The sequence below is a fragment of the Echinops telfairi genome, unplaced genomic scaffold (assembly GCF_000313985.2).
Source record: "Echinops telfairi isolate 266 unplaced genomic scaffold, ASM31398v2 ScPeMD7_7424;HRSCAF=8462, whole genome shotgun sequence".
In the NCBI taxonomy this organism is placed as follows: domain Eukaryota; kingdom Metazoa; phylum Chordata; class Mammalia; order Afrosoricida; family Tenrecidae; genus Echinops; species Echinops telfairi.
In genome coordinates this window covers 34502236-34525706 of record NW_022111324.1, presented here as the reverse complement: position 1 = coordinate 34525706, position 23471 = coordinate 34502236, and positions in this window count along the sequence as shown.

Genomic DNA, 23471 nt, shown 5'->3' with positions numbered 1-23471 from the left:
AACGATGTACAAATGCGCTTTACACAATTGATGTGTGTATGGATTGGGATAACAGTTGTATGAGCCCCTAATAAAATGTTAAAAAAAAAAGAAAAAGAAAGGAGCAACAAAACCAAAAATCCAAATGAGTCCACTTTATTTCATGTAAATATGTTGCAGTTCTCAGCTGCCATTGAAACATTTCCTGTCTCATGGAGAATCTACCTGTGAACTAGCAAAATGATTCTCAGTTCTACAGCATCTACCTAAATGGTTGTGCACGTGTGGCCACATTTTCTTTCTTGTCTTTGTTAGTTACTGACCTCTGCTTAAATGTATGAATCATCATGGAAACAAGTAGACTAACCGCTGACAGATGGGTGGGTGGTGGTTGTGCATGAGCTGCATTGGTTAGGAATTTAACTCAGCTATTTCACCTAGACAGTCAGAAATCTAATACTAAACAACCACTGCTCTGAGTTAAATTCAGTATTAATCAAGGACAGTTACTGATATTTATTTATTTAGGTGAAGTGTTCCAGTTTTATTTACAAATAGATGAAAACAATATTTTGTTACTCATTATTTAATACAAAGGGAGTCAATAGAGGACATAGGTGCAGTGATTTGCTGATACTTCGGAAAAAAAAGTTTTTAGTAGGAAGAATAGTTCAAATCTGCAGCAGTTGCCAGTTTCTTTAATAAAAATGCTGCGATACTGCCACCCTGATGAATTTAAGGCTGCCAATCTGGCATCACTGAAGATAAATTGGGGAAAAGCTACTCACTATAAACCTTAGAGAGTAGGTAAAGCCAGTTCTAGCATCCCACTACATAGGAAAATTGATGTTTTATTTATATAAAATGTGGGCACTACAATACAATTGAAATTGGAGCAAACCTAGTAGGTTTTGCTTTGGGCTGTTAACTGGAAAGTCAGTAGTTAAATCTACTAGCCACTCAGCAGCAGAAAATAGAGACTTGCTACTTTTATGAAGATTTAGAACTTCAGAATCTCAAAGGGGAAGTTCCGCTCTGTCCATTAGGATTGGGCAGCAAATCAATAGCCAAGGATTTGATGATTTGCTTGGAGTAAGCAGATGTTCAAAGAGAAAGACCTCGTCAGTATTAAGATTTAAGATAAGGAAATGAACTAGTGGGAATGGAATTTTAAAGGATAGTTTTCATTGCATAGTTTAGTGGTAAGCAACACCTATGTCATTTAAGCAAGTTGGCAAAATAAATTATCTGTATATAAATATTACATTAACATAGCATTCAGTACTATCTGTGAGGTTATGTGGACATGTAGGGGGACATTGCAGAGAAAGGTCTCAGTAAACAGTACCCATTCTACATTTGTTACTGGTACAAATTAAATATGATTATTGTTTTGGGGTTATGTTGCCTTTGTTCATAGCAATTGCTTGTACAACAGAATGAAACTCTGCCCCATCCTGGACCATTGTCACAGTGGTTATGTTTGCAGCCATTGTGCCAATCCATCTCCTCCAGGATTGTCCACTTTTTCATTGGCCCTCTACTTAATCAAATATATTGTGATCACCACCACCACAACCCTCCCCACTGCCCCATCTTGCCCAGGTCCCTCCTGATAACATGCTCAAGGTATATGCAATGAAATCTTTATCCTTGTTTCCAAATTCAGCACTTTTGCAAAAGAATATTGTCAGTTCTTCTGGCAATCCATGGTCCCTTCAATATACTTGAGCCAGTTCTATTGCAGTCTTCCCATTTAATTATCCAGATTCCCCATAATGAGAGAACTGAGAAAGCCATGGCCTGGAACGTGCACACCTTAGTCCTCAGAGTCACATCTTTGCTTGTTAGCACTGGAAAGAGGTCTTATGCAGCAGAGAGTCCCAATACAGTTTGTCATTTGATGTCTTGATTTCTGTGCCATAAGCATTGTGAACCCAATTAAAATGAAATGTTTGACAACTTCTATCTTTTCTTTATTTAACATACTAATATTGATCCAGTTGTGGAGGTTTTTGCTTTGTTTATCTTGAGCTGTAACCCATACTGAAGGAATTATACTTTGTTAATCAGTAAGTGCTTCAAATCCTATTTGCTTCCATAATGCAAGATTAGGTTATATGCATATCATAAATTGTTAATGAATATTCATTCAATCTTAGTGCTACGCTTCTCTCCACATAGTCCTTTCCCCCAGATTATGTGCTCAGCATCCAGATTGAATAAAAGGATACAACCATTGTGGACATATATCCTGATTGTATATCATCCTTTCTCCTTTTGGTCTCTTTGAAGAACTGCCTCTTTGTAAATGTACATTTTCCCCCAAAGCACAATTAAGTGTTTTGAAATTCCTATCTCTGCAATATTATCTATAACTTGTTATGATCCACATTTTTTAATTCCTTTGAGTAGCCAATAAAGCACAAACATCTTTCTGAATCAGATTATGCAAGGTATATTTAGGTGTTTTGTTATAGGAAACATGTTACTATATTGTATGAAAATAATAAGTTGTGGATCAAATTCCCATTCAAAAGAGGACATAAATTAAGAAATTTAGAAACAAGTTATAAAATTGCATGTGAATTATTATTTAAAGAAATAAGATATAAACAGGACAATATTTTTAGCAGAGAGATAAAACTGAATTTAATGTCACAAAACTAATTGCTTTTTTTCCCTGACCATTGGGTGAAAGACCAAGCTGGTCACTAGCAATACCATCAGTAAAGACCCTTATGAACCTACACAACGGCCATGAGAAATTTTTTTAAAGAGGACATTAAAGATGGAAATACTAGAATTTAGCAGCCTATGGTGACAATATTTTATATAATTATAAATTTACTTTTGTTCTTCAAAAATATATCAACTAGGTTCATTACGATAGTCAGCATTATGTCATTATCCTCCATTTTGTAATTTTCTGTAATTATCAAATGTGTTGTAAACCCTTACCTCTATGATCTTAATGAATCAGGATTAGAGGCAATTACATTACTGAGGAAGAATGAAGGCTACAATATTACAATATAGCTGAAGTCAACTATATTTGAAATAAATAAGAGATTAAATAAATGAGTAGAGGTCAGGGGAACCTCAGTACCACCAAGAAAAAAGATCCAAAAGTGGAGTCACTGACTTTGGATATTTCTGTTTTTGAAACCCTAAATAACTAAGACAAATATGTTTAAATACTTAAATAACCTACAATAATTTATGGGATAAAAGGAAAAATATATTCTATTAAATAATACATAGTAGTCAATACTCATTTCTATATACTGAGGGTGTATAATATAAAATATAAGGAGAAATCACAGTGAGAATATCAGTATAACAAGTAAGAATATGCACATAGTACATATAGAAAAGGAGCTGTGGAGATGCTGTGGTTGAATTTGTTTGCTTTGTTCTTCTGATGCCTGTCTCCACATCCCATTGTTTAACTTCAGGCCTTTAAGACTCTAGATGCTATATCTTTTGATAGCTGGGCACCATCCTCTTTCTTCATCACATTTGCTTATGCACCCACTTTTTCTTCAGCGATTGTACCAGGAGGGTGAGCATCACAGAATGCCAGGTTGTTAGAACAAAGTGTTCATGCATTGAGGCAAGGCTTGAGCAAGAGACTGAAAGTCCATCCACTACCTTAGTGTTTTGCCATATAAATATATGTACATAGGCAATACCTCTAGTGTCAGAAGCATCAGAAGACCTCAAACAAAAAAACAAACACCAAGAGCAACAGAAACATATTGTTGTGAAAGAGGGGCATCAGAACACAGACCCAAATCCTATCTGTAGACAGTGGGACATCCCCTCATAGAATGGTCACAAGGAAGGGATGAGTCAGCCAGGGTTCAGTATAGTACCAATGAAACACACAATATTCTTCTGGTTCCTTGATGCTTTCTCACACCCCACTATCATGACCCCAGTCTGGGGCATGTGTACAGGTACAGATATGAGATAAGGGCTCATGACACATGAAATCCAGGAACAGGAAGGGGAGTAGCTATACCAGAAGGGTAGAGGGTTCCATGTCAATGTGTTACTGTCATCATTGTTGGATGATTTTAAGCAAAATTTTACTTTTATGTGACATCAATGCTATCATTATATAGTTTCAGTATTCTGCTGGTCGGCAAAATGGGCATGAATATGGATCTCTTCCAACCAGTTGGCCAGATAGATGTCTTTCAAAGTTTCTGGAGTAGATGAGTGTGCACTACCAGTGCTTCTTCAAATTTCTAAATATTTCAATGGCTACTATGTTAATTCCTTGAGCTTTGTTTTCCGCTAATGCATTCGGTGCAGCTTCAACTTCTTCCTTCAGCATCCATTGGTTCGTATACAAACGCTCCTGCCTGAAATGGTGGACTGTCAACTAGATCTTACTGTTCCAATGACTATATTTTTTCCATCTTCTTCTACTTCTTTTTGCTTTTTTCATTTTCATCCCTCCGTATTTTTATTTAACTTCCTTTTACAGTTTTATTGACAGATAATTTATATAACCTAGCATTGAATAGTTCAATGGTTCAAATATATCAAGGGGAATTGTACAATCACCACCACATCCACCCTAGAGCATTCCCTGCCCTCATGGTTGATTCGCCCCACAAAGGAGCAGCTCATTCACGATTGGCTCCAAAGCTCCCTTGCCCCTCTCACCTTCATTATTTACTCCCCAGACCACCTGTTCCTCCCTATCACCCATCTCCCCTCTACATTTCCTGTAACACCTTGTATCAGTTATTATCATTGGACATCCACCTCCTCCTGAATTATTCTATATTTTGCCTGCAGAGTTTTTAAAATTCCAGGTCAAGTCTTCCTTTTTTCTTCTTCTTCTTGAGTTCTTTCAGTATCAGATATCCCAAGTGTTGTATTCACATCTCAGGTTATTTCATGATAATACATGGCTTTCATTTCTCAAGCTGCCCTTGACATTTCCTATTCAACTCTTTGAGTTCATCCTTTCTCCCATTTGTTTTAGTTACTCTTTGATTAATAGCAAGTTTCAGAATCTCTTCTGATGTCCACTTTGATCTTTTCTCTCTTTCCTCTCTCTTGAAAGACCTTTTTGCGTTCTTCGTGTATGATGGTTTTATGCCCTCCCACAGCTTATCAGATCTTCTGTCATTGGTGTCCACTGTGTCAAATCTGTTCTAGGATGTCCTTAAAATTCAGGTGGGAGAGACTCGAGGTCATATTTTCCTTCTGTGCACTTGTTTTAATTTTTTTCAATTTTATCCCAGACTTATATATGAGCAATTGATGGTGGCTTCGGCAGTCTGTCCCGGCCTGGTTTTAGCTGCTGATATTCAGCTTCTCCAAGGTCTCTCCTCATAGATGTAGTCCATTTGATTTCTGTGTGTTCCATCTGAGAAGGTCCATATGCATGTGTCACTGACAAAAAAAAGATACTTACTTTAAACAAGCCTTTGGATTTCCAAAATCTTTTCATTCTATCTCCAGTCTCATTTCTCTTACTAGGTTCATATTTTCCAATTACTCTTCCTTCCTCTTTGTTTCCAACTTTTTCATTCCTATCAACGATAGCTGTCAATGCATCTTGATTGCATGTTTGATCAATGTCTGACTGAAGTCATTGGTGGAATTCTTCCATTTTTTCATCACTAGTTTTTGTATTGGGTGCATAAAGTTGAACAAATGTACTGATTGAATTTCCTTGAAGGCAGATAGATAAAATCCAATCACAAATAGCATTGTACTTCATAATGGATTTGGTAAGATCCTTTCTGATAACACACCATTCATTTGGATTGTTTGCAACCTGGCATATTAAATCATATGATTTTCTGATTCAAAATAGCCAATACCAATCAATTCAGATGACATATGTTTATGATATCAATTTTCATGCATTCCATGTCACTTTTGACCACTTCCAATTTTCCTAAATTCATACTTTGCACATTCAACATTCCAATCATTAAAATATTTTGCAGCTGCTCCTCTTGACCTTAGGCCATGCCCCTCAAGCAAATTAAGATCCTGAAAGCTCCACTCCCACAGGCTTTACTGGACTCACCTCACAATGGGTGACTCCCCTCCAAGATCATCTCCTCTTGAGTCACCTTTCAAGTTCCCTCCAATTTGGAGTGCCCATCTGCCGACAGCATCTCCATTAATGTTCTGTTTCCTTGGTTTAGGTGTTCAGTATTTGAAAATGCTTCGAAGCTGTGTGCAAGGTTTTCAGCGTCTTCTGCCTCTCAAGTGGAGAACTGAGTCCTCTGTTCTGTTCTGAGTCTGTAGTTGACCAGAAACCTGTTCATTTTGGGTGAAGCTGTGACACAGCTTCCAGCTCCACTGCAAAACACCAGCCAGCAAAGTACAACAAACTGGCAGACAAGTGGCATTTATCATCCATATATAGCATTATATATATGATATGTATATATAATGGACTCAATGAAAATTATATGATATACAATAAAATATATAATAAACTACCTCTCCAATTCTCCTGCATTTTAGATCTAAGCATAGAATTTGCCTAATGATGATACAAAGGCTCTGCTTCTATTTTTTGAGATTGGACTACGGGTTTATGCTGGAAACTGGTAAACTATCTCACTGCATTCATTTCTTCTGTGGCCTCTCCACTCGTACTATATAAGGGCACATAGCCATCTCAATAGACAAGTTGCCCAGGCTTTTTTAATCTTAAAATTAGAAGAAAAGCAAGGTGTATTATTTTAGGGTTATATCAACAACAAGGTTTATTTTCCATGCTATAAAATAGGACTTCCTACAGATATGATAAACATATTAAAGAGAGAAAAATTATTTATCTGGAATAAGGCCATAGTCCATGTTGTACCTATTAATTTCAGAAGTATAAAATGATATAAAGGATCATATATCATCTCTTAATGTGGTGTAATAAGTGCTATATTCTTATATTATCTAATGTTTAAGAGTTATCCAAAATACTATTTACTAAAATCAGAGCCTTTGATTACGGTAAAAATATTTTAAAATCATCTTTATTCATACTGCTATTTATATAACACCTATTAGTAATACTGATGTTAATGTAATACAAAATTGCTGATTTAGAGATAGACATAGTTATTTGTTTCACTAAATACAATAATAGATATGATTAGCAAATATCTCCACTTTCAACTAATGAGAAAAATTCACTTACAGGTTTTATTGCTTTGCTTAATTTTTTTTAAAGAATAATGATTGCTAACTCAATACTCTCAGCAATTTGTGGTCCTTACAGTATTAAAAATGTTTTACAGTAAAAAGGGAACATATGTAATGTCATATTCCTAATAATTTAAAAGAAAAAAATATATAATGATTTTTCTTATTCATGGAGCATTACCTTGAAAACCATCATAAATAAAATTTATGTTGGTTTATTTAAATTAAAATGTATTACCTAGAGTAGAATTTTTAAAAATTAATTAAACAAGTGTAAGTGTCATAAATACTTAGAAATTGTAAAATCTCACATATATTTAGCTGTTGCCTCATTAAATAGTTCACACCACTGAAATATTTGTTCTACAGTTTATTTTATTTAGTAATAAGGAATCTCTAAGGAGTTAATTCCAGTCTCACTCTCTAAGGAGTAAATTCCACCAATTGTCTATCAGTTGTAGGGCTATGGTGGCTTTCATATTGTTGTAATGCTGAGAGTTATGCCACTGAGATTTCAAGTACCAGCAGGGTGACCGAAGTTGAACATGTTTCAGTAGTGTTTCCAGACTAACAGACTATGAAGAATAAAAAGGATCTCCAATTTCTATCCCCTGAAGAGTTACAAGTCAGAAACCCACAGAGGCAGTTCCACATGTCCTAAAGAGTCACATCTCTGAGTTAGAATCCATGGCAATGAATTTGGGTTTTTGGGTGATTGTGAAGAGACTATGGAGAAGCTCAATATCAGCAACTGAAAGAAGGTCTGGGTGTAATGTTAGAACAGACCGTCTATACGCCTATTTAAGTTCAGGCTAAAGCTGGGCTTTCGATGACATCAAGAGCATAATACATAAAAAAAGCAAAAGGTCATTAAAAGGACAAGAAAGAAAGGAAAGATCAAAGTGCATGTTAGAAAAGAGTCTGGGATTTGCTCTTATTAGTGAAGTATATAAAGCAAATGGAAAAACAAATGAGGTAGAAAAGCTGAAAAGGAAAATTGAAAGGACAAATTAAGAAGACCAAAGAAAGTATTATAATGAAACGTACAAAGACTTGGAGTTAGGAAATTGAAAAGGAAGAACATGCTCAGCATATTTTAAGGTGAAACAACTGAAGAAAAAAATTCAAGATGCAACATTAAAAGATTCTATACGCAAAATATTGAATTATTTAGTAAACATTAAAAAATCATAGAAGGAATACACAGAGGCATTGTACCAAAAACAAGTAGTCCACATTCAACCATTTCCTGAGGTAGTATATGGTCAAGATCCCATGGTACTTAAGGATGAAGTTCAAACTGTGCTGAAAATATTACCCCAAAACACTGCTTCAGGAATTGATGACAAAAAAGTTGTGTAAATCAGCAAACTGATAAAAGACAAGAAGCATTCACTCACTTATGTCGAGAAATTTTGAAGACAACTATCTCACCAACAGATTGGAAGGGTCCTCTTTATACCTACTCCTAAGAAAGATAATAAAACAGAATGTAGAAACTATAGAACAGTTTTATTAATACCACATGCAAGTAGATTTTGCTGAAGATCATTGAACAATGGTTGCAGTAGTACATTGACAAAGAGCTTCCAGAAATTAAGGCTGGATCAGAAGAAGACTTGGAACAAATGATACCATGGCTGATGTCAGAGGGTTTTTCTTTAAAACAGAAACAACAAAAAACCCAAACAAACAAACAAAAAACAGAAAGAGGTTCACTTGCTTTTTTATGACTATGCAAAGTCATTTGACTGCAAGGACCATAACAACCATGGATAACACAAAAACTGTGGTAGTAAGATGATTTTAGGTCACCTTGACAATATAGGAAAGTGTAGGGCTAGAATCCAGCATGTCCCGCTGGTTAGAACCTGATGGTGCTTTCTTTGTGGTAGTGACTTCTTATGAGGAGGAACCACGATGCTCATACTCACTCTGGCCCTCCTTCCTGCTTCCTGGGACTTTGCTCACTAACCTGAAGCTTTCTGTGCCATGCCGTTTATATTGAACTTGTACCCACATGACTCAGTATCCACTAGCCTATGATCTTCCTACATCATTTCATGTGGGCGTATGACTATGAACAGGGACTAATGGCCTAGTATTGGACTGGACTGGTAGACTCGAGGTGGGTTGGATTGGGATGATATATATCTACTTTATATTTACAAATAAAGTTTTTTCTTATACATATTTGAGTGTCACTGGATGTATTTCTCTAGTCAACCTGGCGTAACACAGTAGCACTGAGAGGAATGAGGATCCACAATAGCACTGAGAGGAATGGGGATTCAAGAACACTTAATTGTGCTCATGCAGATCTTCTACATGAATTTAGAGGCCGTTGTGACACAGAACAAGGAAATACTTCATGGTGGAAAAGAAAATGGTGTGCATTAAGGTTGTTACCTCTCATCATATTTCTTCAATCTGTAAGCTGAAAAATAATCAGAGAAACTGGAACATATGAAGAATAAAACATTGTGAGAATTATAACATGCAAATGACAAAACCTCTATTGCTGAAATTGAAGAGGACTTGAACTTGCTGCTTGAAGATCATGGATGACAGGCTTCAGTATGATTATACTCAATGTAAAGAAAACAAATACACAAATATTCTCATAACTTGGGAGCATTGACAAATAGATAAATGGAAAAATAGAGAAAATATTGAATTTGTCAAGGATTTCATTTTTGGGGATCCAATATCACTGCTCATATAGGCAGCAATCATTAGATAAAATGGGGAGTTTCATTCATCAAATCTGCAGCAAAAAAGTCTCTTTAAAGTGTTGAAAACGGAGGATGTTGCTTTGAGAACCAATATGTAGCTGGCGTAATCCGTGCTATTTTCCGTTGTCATATGTGCGTGTGAGAGTTGGACGTTGAATAAGGAAGACTGTAGAAGACTGACACATATGGATCATAGTGGGTGCAGGGGCACAGCACTGAAAGTCCCATGGACTTCCAAAAGAATAGACACACCTGTCTTGGATGAATCTAGGCAGAATCATCCTTTAGAAGCAAGGGTGGTCAGACTGCATTTCATGTACTTTGGGTATATTACCAGGAGACATCAGTCCCTAGGTAAGACAGGCTTGGTGAATTGAACAGGAGGAGGATCAACAGCACAAGAGACAGACACAGTGGCTGCAACGATGGGCCCACATTTAACAATTGTGAAGATGGTGGAGTGTTTTATTCTCTGTATGTAGGTAGATTTGAGTCGGAATCAACTTGATGGCACAGCAACAAGTAATTCCATATATATTCTATCTAGTAAATATTAATTTAAACTTAGTTTGATTATGTAAGAAAAGCTTAAATGTATTAATTTATTTGAACTTCAAAAAATTTTTTCTAGACTTTTTGAGAGAATATATCCAAAACAGACAACTATTCAAGCTTGATATTTTAATTAGTCAATCAATTCATTAAAAGGAATTTGAAATAGTCACCATTTCATTCAGATGATATTCATTGGACATTTCTCTTCTAATTCTGAATATAAATAATATATACATGTTTCACTTTAATAAAACAATCAAATATGCTGTATGAAACTAACTTTAAAGAATTAAATTTCTGTCAATGTCAGCATAATACTATATCCACTAATATTGTGATTTGAAAAGTTATTTGAAATAAAAGTTAATTCTTTTATAATATTTAAAGATTTTTATTTCTACAAACAAAGCATAAAGATAAATATTCAATAATATTTCAGAAACCTATATGTATTTGACTAGATGCTTACTTCAGAATCACTTAAAATTGTTTTGAATATTTTATTTTGGGTGAAAGTTTACACAGCAAACTATTTCTTATTCTACCATTTATTAGCAAATTGGTCCAGGACATTGGTTTCTAACTTCACATTTACCTAACACTCTTCCCATTTCCATCCTAACTTTTCCTTTTCCCCATTTTTTCCTAACCCTTTGTATTTAAATATGGGCAATTTAAAAAATATTTAAATTTTATTTAAAAAATATTTAAATTGCCCATATTTAAATATGGGCAAATGTTATTCCTTTGATCTCTTAGAGTTACTTGTTCTCTTACTCAGAATTCTGACCTGTTGTTGTTAATTTTGTAGACCAATTTGCTTTTTAGATCTAAGGTGTCATTTTAATAGCATTAATTACTGGATGAAATGGTGTCACAGGATCATCCTTTCAAAGGCTCCTCTGGTCTCTATTAGCTCAATAAGTCTGATCTTTTTCATATATTTTTGCTTCATTATACACTTTTCTCCAGTTCTAACTGAATTCCTTATTGTGTTTTGCTTTTAATTTACAGGTGCTTTTAAAATGAATAACTGAAATGGAAAGAATATGAGGACATGCATTTCTCCCCTCACACTCATATGCATCATTTTTATATGAATATAAATATATATGCATATAAAGCTATGACTCCTTTGATCTTTCTTTCTTTTTGTAGTAAATGGCATGGAAAGTTATTTCTGATCTCCTCTGGCTTCCCTATTATCAAAAGCATGGGTCAGACATGCTCCAAACCTCCATCCTCCTTCACCTATCTGACACTCTAGTTCTCCTATGGCACTTTATGTCTACGCTTGGTTTTATAATTCATTGTAAAGCAACAGAGAACTCACATATAATACTCTAATTATGTGGTTTATTAAGGAAGTTAATAGGTTGCCACAAATCAGGATCAGTAAACAATAAGGATACAGTAATAGTGCAAAGCAATAGCTTTTCTCACTCAGTGTCCAAGTCTCTCTCCAATGCTCAAACTCTTAGCCACATTGTTATTGTTGTTATATGTCAATGAATCAGTTCTAATGCACAACAGAACAAAACACTTCCCAGTCCTGAACCTTTTTCACAATTGTTCCTATGCTTGAGGCCATTGTTGCAACAATGGCGTACATTCATCTCCTTCAGAGGCTTTCTCTCCTTTGCTGTCTCTCAGCTTTAACAAACATGGTGTCCATCTCCAGGAACTGATCTCTCCTAATAACATGTCCAAAGTATGCAGGACAAAGTCTCGCCTTCCTTGCCTCTAAGAAATGCTGGCCACACTTCTCCAAAGACAAATGGTTCAGTTCTTCTTTGGTTTTCCTTATTCAATGTCTAACTTTCATAAGCATATGAGGCAATTAAAATGCCATGGCTTGGATAAGGTGAATCATAGTTCGCAAAGTAACATCCTTTCTTTTTAATATTCTAAAGACGTCATGTGCAGCAGATTTACCTAAGCCAGCCAGTCTTTTGATTTCTCGAGTGTTGCTTCCATGAGCATTGATTGTGGATCCACGCAAGACAAATCCTTGTAAACTTTAACCTTTTCAACATTTATCATGATGTTACCTATTGGTCCACTTGTAAGGATTTTGGACTTCTGTAAATGGAGTTTCTAGTTCAGAAAAACAAAGCCCAAATGGAAGAAGCACACAAGCCTGTGTGATCACGTGGTGCTGAAGGGATCAGCTATCAGGCATCAAAGAACAAAAAATCATATCATTGTGTGCTCACCTCCATGATATGATCACTGAAGACAAATGGTTGCATAAGCAAATGTGGTGAAGAAAGCTGATGGTGCCCGGCTATCAAAAGATATAGCATCTGGGGTCTTAAAGGCTTGAAGGTAAACAAGCGGCCATCTAGCTCAGAAGCAACAAAGCCCAAATGGAAGAAGTACACCAGCCTGTGCTATCATGAGGTGTCAAAGGGAATCAGGTATCAGGCATCATAAGAACAAAAAATCTTACCATAGTGATTGAGGGGGGAGTACAGAATGGAGACCCAAAGTCCGTTTGAAGGCCACTGGAGATCCCCTTGCAGAGGGGTCTCGGGGAGGAGAAGAACCAGTCACGGTGTGATATAGCAACAATGAAAAATACAACTAGTTCCTAAATTCTTCCTCCCCACCCCCACTATCATGATCCGAATTCTACCTTGCAAGTCTGGCTGGACCAGAGGATGTACACTGGTACAGATAGGAACTGGAAACACGGGGGATCCAGGGCAGACAATCCCTTCAGGACCAGTGGTGTAAGTGGTGATACTGGGAGGGTAGAAGAAGGGTGAATTGGAAAGGGGGAACCAGTTACAAGGATCTATATGTGACCTCCTCCCTGGGGGAAGGACAACAGAAAAATGGGTGAAGGGAGACGTCAGACAGGGCAAGATATGTCAAAATAATAATTTATAACTTATCAAGGGTTCATGATGGAGGAGGGAGTGGGGAGGGAGGGGGAAAAATGAGGACCTGATGCCAGAGGCTTAAGTGGAGAACAAATGTTTTGAGAATGATGAGGGTAATGAATCTACAAATGTGCTTTACACAATTGATGTATGTATGGATTATGATAAGAGTTCTATGAGCCCCTAATAAAACAATTTAAAAAAAAGAAAAAGATGATGACAACATATGTACACATGTACTTGAGACTATGGATCCCTGTATAGATTGTGATAAGACCTGTAAGAGCACCCAATAAAATAAAATTAAAAAAATATATATTATAATTAGAATATTATCTTTATCCAGAAAATTAAACAAATCCTATCTTTATAAATAAAATTTCTGTGAAGTCATATAATTTGTTCATTTTCCAAAGTGAATACAAAATAAAGTTTTGTTTTATTCTATATGTAAGTATTATTTTTGTGGTACTCAACAGTTACTACATTGGGATTAATTGGTAGAGATTTTAGCTTTCTAATTACTGTAGAAAGGGATACAATATGCTCTAAATACACTTAAATATTCTTACATAGATTTAAATTTTGAAAATAGCATCTAAAGAACAAAGTTCATATGATTTATAATCCTCTAAAATATAGAAAGTAATTTACAGCAATCTAATGGTCAAAATGGTAATTAATGATACTTAACAGAAATTGAGGTTTTCATATGATGGCCTCATGGGGTAAGAAAATAGTTCATTTATTAAAGTACTGTAACTTGTCAATCTAAATTTGAAAATATTCCATTACAAGTTAATTTTAAATATATCCTAGGAAAAGTTAAGATTTGATGAATAAAATTAATTTTAGATGTTATACCTTATTAAAAAATAAAAGCTTAAAACATGGGTTAGAATATGTATTATTATCCTTTAACTTAAGCATACAATTATTATGCTCACATATATTTTTAACATTTAATTTAAACTTATTTAGAACATAGTATTTGAAGAGGATTTAATATTTAAACGATTATGTTTAATACTTAGAATATATGCAACTTGCCATTTTTATTTTGATCTTCTCTGTTGAAACTGTGTGTGTGTGTGTGTGTGTGTGTGTGTGTGTGTGTGTAAAGGACTACTAGATAATATTTTTTCTCCAATAACAATAAAGTTTATTTATTTTATTTTATTATTATTTTTAAAGTTATTTTATTGGGGGCTTGTACAATTCTTATCACAATCCATACATACATACATTGTGTCAAGCACATATGTACATTTGTTGCCCTCATCATTCTCAAAACATTTGCCTTCTACTTTAGCCTTTAATATCAGTTGCTCATTTTCCCCCTTCCTCCCCACTCCCCCCTCCCTCATGAACCATAAATTATTAGTTTTGTCATAAGTTACAATGTCCGATGTCTCCCACCGCCCTCTTCTCTGCTGTCCAACCCCCAGGGAGGAGGCAATACTTAGATTCTTGTAATCGGTTACCCCTTTCTACCCCACATTCCCTTCACCCTCCAGGCATCGCCCCTCTCACCACTGGTCCTGAAGGAGTCATCTATCCTGGATTCCCTGTTTTTCCAGTTGCTATCTGTACAATGTACATCCTCTGGTCTAACCAGATTTGTAAGGTAGAATTGGGATCATGATAGTCGGGGAGGGGAGAATCAACAATGTTAAAGTATCCAACAACTCATGAACATTGAAACTGTAATTGAAGCTACACCCTGAACTTATTTGTATTCATCTAGAATAATAACTGATATTAAACATGCATACATGGTATTTGTATCAAGAAAACAAGTATATTGTAGATAAATCCCATACAGTAAGTATACTATAGATAAATCCCATATAGTAAGGAGAAATTATGTAATGTCTTATAAGTAATATTATTCTAAGCAAGAACATTAGTGTCTCTAAATCTTTGGAGTGTCTCATATTAAGTAAGAAACAGGTAAGCTACATCTTCAATGTCATTCTGCTGGTTCTGGTTACCATTTATTTGATTCTAACTCATGGAGATCTCATGCGTATTCCATAAAACTTTCATTGGTGGATTTCATTTTATTTTTTAAATAGATCTGGTTATTATTAGAGATTCTGTATAAATTTATTGTCAATAAGGTTTTACATCTCCCCTTCACCTCTAGAAAACTACTTTGTATAACTACTTGTGTACTTTGTAAAACTTTGTATATCTTTCCTTGCATAACTTAAGATGGGAACTGGAAACACAGGGAATCTAGGACAGATGAACCCCTCAGGACCAATGGTGAGAGTGGTGATACCAGAAGGGAAGGGGGGGTGGGTAGAAAGGGGAAATCGATCACAAGGATCTACATATAACCTCCTCTCTGGGAGATGGACAACAGAAGGGTGGGTGAAGGGAGATGCCAGGCAGTGTAAGATAAGATAAAATAATAATTTATAAATTATTAAGGGTTCATGAGGGAGGGGTTCATGAGGGAGGAGAGGAAGGGGGAGGGGGAAAAGGAAATGAGCTGATTCCAAGAACCCAAGCGGAAAGCGAATTTTGAGAATGACGAGGGCAACAAATGTATAAGTGTGCTTTACACAATTGAGCTATGTATTGTGATGAATTGTATTAGTCCCAATAAAATGATTAAATAAAATAAAAGAAGCTCTAAAATAATTGTCTTAGGTTGGGTTTTCTGGAGGTTCAAAACTAGTGAAGCTTTATACATTATTCTTGTATATCACTGTCACTGCCATAGAGTGAATAATGACTCAGAGTGACTTTACGGGCAGACTAGAGCTGCTCCTGTGGGTTTCTGAAACTGAAAATCTTTATGGGAGTAGAAAGCCTCATCTTTCTCTCTAAGAGACGCTGGTGGGAATTGAATTGCTAACCTTGTGATTAGCATCCAGTGCATATCCTACTACCCCAGCGGAGCTCCTACTAATATCTATGTACTCATATGTGTAATTACTGGATTTGCCATATTTTGATCCATAATTAGTGCTCATGGAAGCAGCAGTCAAGATATCAAATGGAACAATGCACTGGGTAGATCTGCTGCACAAGACTTCTTTAAAGTGTTGAAAAGCAAGGATATTTCCTCGAGGACTAAGGGGTGCCTGACGCAAGCCATGGTGTGTTAGGCCATGTAGTCTAGAGAAACAAATTAAGTGACACTCATGTATGTATAAAAAAGAGCTTTATGTAAAGAAATAATCATAACAAGAAGGCATCCTAACCCAACTGAACTCAAGTCCATACGCCCAAGCCTGCTCAGGGCCCTCTTCACATTCAGCAGGCCGATGATCCAGAAAGGTAAAGCCGGTGCAGGAAGATTGGAGGCCAGTGGGTACAGTCACGTATACCGAAAGTTGATAGAAACATGGCAGGGCCCAGACAGCTGTCAAGGTTGGGCAGACCACCTGGGAACATCCCTGAAGACATACAGAGTCCCAGAAAGCAGGAAGGTGAACAGACAGAGAAAGAGAGTCACACGGTTCCCATTGTCTCTCACTCGTATTTCAAAGGCTCATGGCACCAAGGAAGTGTCATCAGGCTGTGTCTCAATTGATAGGTTGTGTCCAACCGTACATTCACCCAGGAGTGTGTAGTGGACACAATCCTAAATCATCACAGGTGGTATTTTCAATTGCCTCAGATGCATGTAAAAGTTGGACATTGGATCAGAAAAACCAAAGAAGGATTCATGCATTAATTGTGCTGGTGAAAAATAGTGAAAAAATCATTGCTCAGCCACCATGTAAATTCATCTTGTACAGCACTACCCCCCCTTTCCCCCCCCTCTACTAAGCATGATACCTTTCACCAGAAAATAGTCTCTCTTGACTACATGTCCAAAGTATGCGAGAGAAGTCTCCCCATCCTTGCTTCCAAAGAGCCTTCTGGCGGAACAGGAGAACAATTGTGAGGGTGGCCCAGGCCTGAGCCGCGTTTCCTGCCATTGTACGTAGTCACTATGAATTGCACCCTACTAGATGTCGTCTGAAAACAATAGCTATATTTGTGTATGTTTGTGCAAACACACACGAACAAGGGTAAGTCAAAATATATTAATACAAAATATTGAACAAAGAAATCAAAAGATGATGCTATTGTTTCTTATTATATCCTACAAGTACATCTAAAAGTACTTATAAAGGTGGTATTCTCCACTTCGAACTCTTCCCCTAAAGAAGTCTGCACTATTTGTGCCACATCATGTCACAAGGGCAGTTTTAGCCTCCTTTAGGGTCTTCAGTTGTGTTCCTATGAAATGTGATTTCCAGTTGGGAATCTAGGTGACAGAATGGGCAGGAGTGTTTGGTGGATGGGGTAAAGTCTTCCAAAGATATGTGTGTAGTAAGCCCTTGTTAACAGCAATGAATTGAGCAATTGCTTTATCATGGTGGTGGGACAATTGTTTTTAAGACTACTTTCCAGACCTTTTCCTCATCAGTGGATTTTAAAATGCATTTTACAAAATGTCATAATAAGCCATCATCATAATTTATGTGTCCTTTGGGTGAACACATCCCGAGAATACTTCTTCAGAATACCCTAAAACCATTTGCTGTAACTTTCTGGGTTGACTTCTCGGCCATGAGTCGAACTGTCCAGAATATGCCCACAGAGCCACTGTTTTAAGTAGTTTTTCTTTCTTTTTTAAAAGCCACACTAATGACATTAAGAAATTGAATTACTGAGAAAACTTGTCTGTAGGAGTCCAGGATTGCATACACACGTTAAACAAAATGTAAGTGAAACTGTGTATGTATGAACTGGGATATGAGAAGTAATATTTATTTTTTCTTATCCTGGTTTGATTTGATATATATAAAAGGAGTTGGTGGCAGTGTCAGACAGGGTCAGATTTCTAAGTACAAGGTCATAGATTCAAATCCACCAGCTGTTCCACAGGCTAAATTCAGGGTATCTAAGCCTGTAATGATTTATAGCCTAACAACACCTATGTGGGTCTGCCATGAGTCTGAATTGACTCAACACAAGTGGGTAGATGGTTGTATATATAGGGGTTTAATATAGAAAATTAGCTCATGAAGCTGTGACTTGATATTTAGGAGTTTCCTATAGATACACCACTACATCATTTTTTAAATTATCCTTTACAAATTTTACTTGCATATGATGACAATTAGACTGATAATTTCCACATTCTTTTGTATCATCTTTCTTTGCATAGGGCTGAGAAGTACTCAATTTATATGGCCTGGACATACCATCATTATTCCTTATGTGTTGTATAATAATTCTGGACTCACCTTTGTATCACTGGGGGTATGGTCAGTGGTCAGATTCAATAACTTAATAACTGGTTTGTTGGTCTAATGGACATGTTAAGTATAAAAAAACCAAAATACCAAAAGATAACTTATTATTTATACAGTTCATAATTAAATAAGAATAAAAGTGGTACACAAACTAAATTGTATAATAATAAATAGTTTAAAATAGCTAAAATATTAATAATATTTGAAAAAACAATAAAATTGTTATTTAAGATATTTCCATATTGTTTTTTGATTAGCATCTTCACTTACAGTATAATTCTCATTTATGTGAGAACTATTGGTTGTGTGATTTATACTTAACCATCTTTTCACTGTAACAGAATTGCATTTCTATTGAGGTAGGTAAATTAGAAAATAGTCTTTGTGTTTGATACATTAAAAATGAGCGACTTCTCTTCACTAAACATATTATGTTCATCTTTGAAACACCCTTTTCAGCTTCCGTTGAACTTAAAACAATTGTTCTGGCAATATTGTTAGCTTTTTGGACACTTTCAGGAATGACATAATTCACTCATTATACCTCATGGGAAATTGGGGCACACACTATATATATATACACTAGTGTATAAGCTGAGTTTCTCAGCACATTTTTAATACAGTTTTTGTGATAAAATCAGGTGCCTCGGCTGATTTTCATGTCGGCTTGTACTGGAGTATATACGGTAACACAAAGGAATTACAGTGTGTCACCCTGTGGTTGTTTGACATTTTTCCTCTTTACCTTCTATGTTTGTTTTATGAAGTTACAAATGCAAGGAAATTAAAATGTAGTATTTAATTAAATGTATACCAAATTTTATGAAAATAATAAATAAATATTACAAGCATACTTATAAGTTTTTATACCTATCAACAGAATGAACATTACTATGGGTGCTTAGAATGCACTGGAAGCAAATGCATGTTGAAAAGAGTAAAGGATGTAAATTTGTGATTTCCACATTAGGTTGCTGCCTTGCCATCCACCTTAGAGAGAACCTTGATGACAAGTGCTATTTTAATAAATGATTCACTGAACTCAACAAAAACTTAGGTGTCTGTTCTGCCAACCAAATGTGAACTGGCTGAACCTCACCACTGGGTATGGCCTGCTATGTGACAGATATCACATCTCCCTTAAAGTCATTTATTCCTCTGTGTCTAAAGCTATGTGGGACAGGGAAGAAAAGCCCAGGGTCCATCAGATGAGCATATTCAGGATATCTGTCTGAAGTGGCAGAAACCAAGATCAGCGGTACCAGAAACTATGGCACAGAAATTCCAAGGATCAGTGCCAAGACAGTGGGGTAACTTCTTATCTAACTTGAGATTCTGGGACTCAGACAGGCTGTTGTAAGAGCAACAGGCAGGATTCATAGTCCAAAGAGGCAGTGGCCAAGGACCCATGTGGCTGAGAGGCTAAGGTGTGGAGAGATACTTGGCTGCTAGCTGAGGATTGGTGTGCTGTGAACCAATGACGATATCCTTACTGTTTATTGATTGTGATTTATGCCAACCTCTTAATATCCCTAATAAAGCTCCATGATTTTGAATATTGGCTGTGATTTCTGTGTAGCTGTGATAGGTAATTTTTTTGTGCCAACCTGGCCAATAAACACATGTGCGATTAATAAGGTTGCAGTTTGATTGAAGGGCAAAGATATAAATGACTCAGTGAGCCTCGCCTTTCTGTCTTTTGCTCTCTGATGATCAAACCAATGTACGGCTTCCTTAGCTAGTTCTCTACCTCAACTTGTGAGCTACACTACCTATGGGGCAAAGACCTGTGGATCATGTCGTTATAGTTTGAGGTTCCTTCAAGATCTGCTTCACCACACTGCAGTATATGCATCACTTGAGCTGAGGATTGTCAAACCCTGTCATCTGGCTGACTGTTGGCGACCTGCCCAGCTATTTGTTGCCTGTGCCTGAACTGCCTGTATGGCTCTACAAAAGACTTAGCAGCCCTCGTGAGTAGAAGGACTGACAATGTATTAACTGTCTCACAGAAATGAGTTGAACTGAGCCATTTGTACTGCTCTGTGGACTAATTAGCTGTTTATTTCTTCATTTTGTATATATCTATATATCAGCATTTCTCAACCTGTGAGTCATGACCCCTTTGGGCATCGAATGACCCTTTTTACTGGGGTTGCCTAAGACTATTGGAAAACAGATATTTCCAATGGTCTTAGGAACCAAGAGACCGCTCCTCTACCCATCTCCAGGTGGGTCCACCCACATGAAGATATGCCCACATGCAGATACCCCCACATATGGGTATCCAGCTTGATGAATATTACCCATACTACACAATGCTTCAAGACAAAGTTTCATTTATTTGTAATTAGAAATAAATATTTCACAATCTATAATTACATATTGTTTTGTGATTAATCACTATGCTTTAATTATGTTCCATTTGTAACAATAAAATATATTCTGCATATCAGATATTTACATTAGAATTCATAACAGTAATGAAATTACAGTTATGAAATAGCAACAAAAATAATTTTAAGATTGGGGGTCACCACAACACGAGGAACTGTACTAAAGGGCCATGGCATTAGGAAGGATGAGAACCTCTGTTATATATCTATCTCTATCATCTGTATCTATATCTATCTATAAAATCATAAGTGTTCTGGTTTTGTTTCTCTAGAGAATCCTCTCTAACACAGTGGCCATTGCAATAAATCATTGAACAAGCAAAAAAGCAGCATGCTGTGGGAGGAATGGTTTGTATCAGAATGTGTAAAAAAGAATGGAGGGTAGAGGCCTGTCTGAATCTTGCTTCTTGGTACTACAGAAGGCAGAAGTTGTCAGATACAGCCCTTCCATGCTGTTTTCAGCCTGGGGACAAATAGAAATTTCCTCCAGTCACTTGGCTCAATAGTGGTCTTCCAGGTATGTTACCATAGAAAGCTGAGCAAGTCTTGCAGTTTGCTGAAACATTTCAATTGATATTCATCAAGCCTTGCTTTTTGGCAATGCCTTCAGTGAATCTTGTACTTCTTCCATAATTACTATTGGTTTGTGATCTTGTTTTACCTCCTGAAAGAGTTGAACGCAAACCAATGCTTTCTGCTACTATGATGTATTCTTTCCATTTTTTTCTTTCCTTTTTTTCAAAACCATTTTTTTTGGAAGTTAATACAGATATCATATTATTCCATAGTCCAATCACTTTCCCTTTAGCTCTTATACACTTAAGATCAAGTTTTGGTTGTCAGAATAGAATTAACTCATTGCAACAGAAAAATCAATTTTAAAGTAACCAAATGCTATTAAATTTATTTCCAGTTAATTGTATTCAATTTTATTTGAAAATATTTTCCTTCCAATATTTCATAAAATATTTCCTTCTATTCTTGTCACTCTTCTACTATCTCTTTTATATCTCTACTTTTAGTTCATGTGTGATTCAACAGTTAAATACAGGAGTCCAGCTGATCTTCCATATGGTGACCTAGTCTGTTTCATTCTTATCTCATGTGTCACAAAGCATGGTCTCAAGCAAACATGGATTGGATCACAAGTTTTGCTTTCCATTCCACTGGATAATCCATCTGCTTGTCAGGCCAAAGAAACACAATGTTTGATTCATATTCAAATGTCAAAACATTGAACCAGTGTGATTACCAGGATGCCACGTGTGCTCACGATACATTATTCTATTGAAATGTTGTTAAAAGATTTAATTTAGAAAAATGTTATGAAAATATGTATTTGTTTGAGAAATCATTTCCTTTGTTTTCTTTTCTTTATTTTTAAAGCCTTGGTCTATTTTAGTATTAAGGTAAAGTTTGCATAGTGCAAATGCATTCGGTGTTCTTCAAATTTCTAGAAGAGTTTGTGTAAACATGTTTATGTCTTCTTTAATTTCATACTTTCTTAAATTCATCAATCATTCCATAAACCAAAACCTCACTGCCAATGAGTCGATGTTGAGTCTGGTAGACCCTGTAGGAGAAGGTAGAGTTGACCTGTCTGTGTCCTAGACTGTAACTGTTATGGGAGAAAGCCCGGACCTTCTCCTGCCCAGCAGCCACTGTTCAAAGTGGCTTTTGATAGCAGCTCTAAGACAACACGAGGGCCCGAGTCATTTCACATGCAGGCTAAAAGGGATAATCCATCATGAAGTAGCATGTTTGTCCATTCGTTGAAAGTTTGGTTGGTTTAGTGGTTGAAATCAGTGTTATTCATTCTGACAAGAAAATAAAAAATTAAAAGGTCATATTTTCACCTTGTGTTTCATTGATTTTTCCTTAATTGCTATAATTTCTTGGCTTCATTTTCTACTGTTTTGCTCTTATAACTTCAGAATCAATATTATGAAATGCTTATATTTATTAGTATTTTTTATTTGCAGTTATGATTTTCTCCTTAATTTAAGTATTTAGCATAATAGATATGGGATTTTTAAAATGCATCCCTTCTTTATTGTCTATAGTATTTAAGTGCATCATGGTCAGATAATATTGCTTTATGAGGAATACAGTAAATTACTATAAAATAAATTGAAATATAATATAATTTAAATATCACATAGTATATTGTATTGCCTTGACAACATTTAAAATCTCACCTTATATTCTAAAATATATGTTTTCTATAAAGTCTTGGATCCATTTAATATATAATACCTTATCTTTGGAAAATATATTTATAAATAAACTTTAATGTATCAGTAATACATAATTTTTCATTTTATGATGTATGATATGGCTTGAGCCAAAGAAATTATTTATGTTTGCATTTTTTAACTTCACTTGTTGCTATTTTTTCAGATTCAAAATTAACTTTTGGCAAGCTCCAAACACAATTCTACCATTGAATAATTCCTTCTT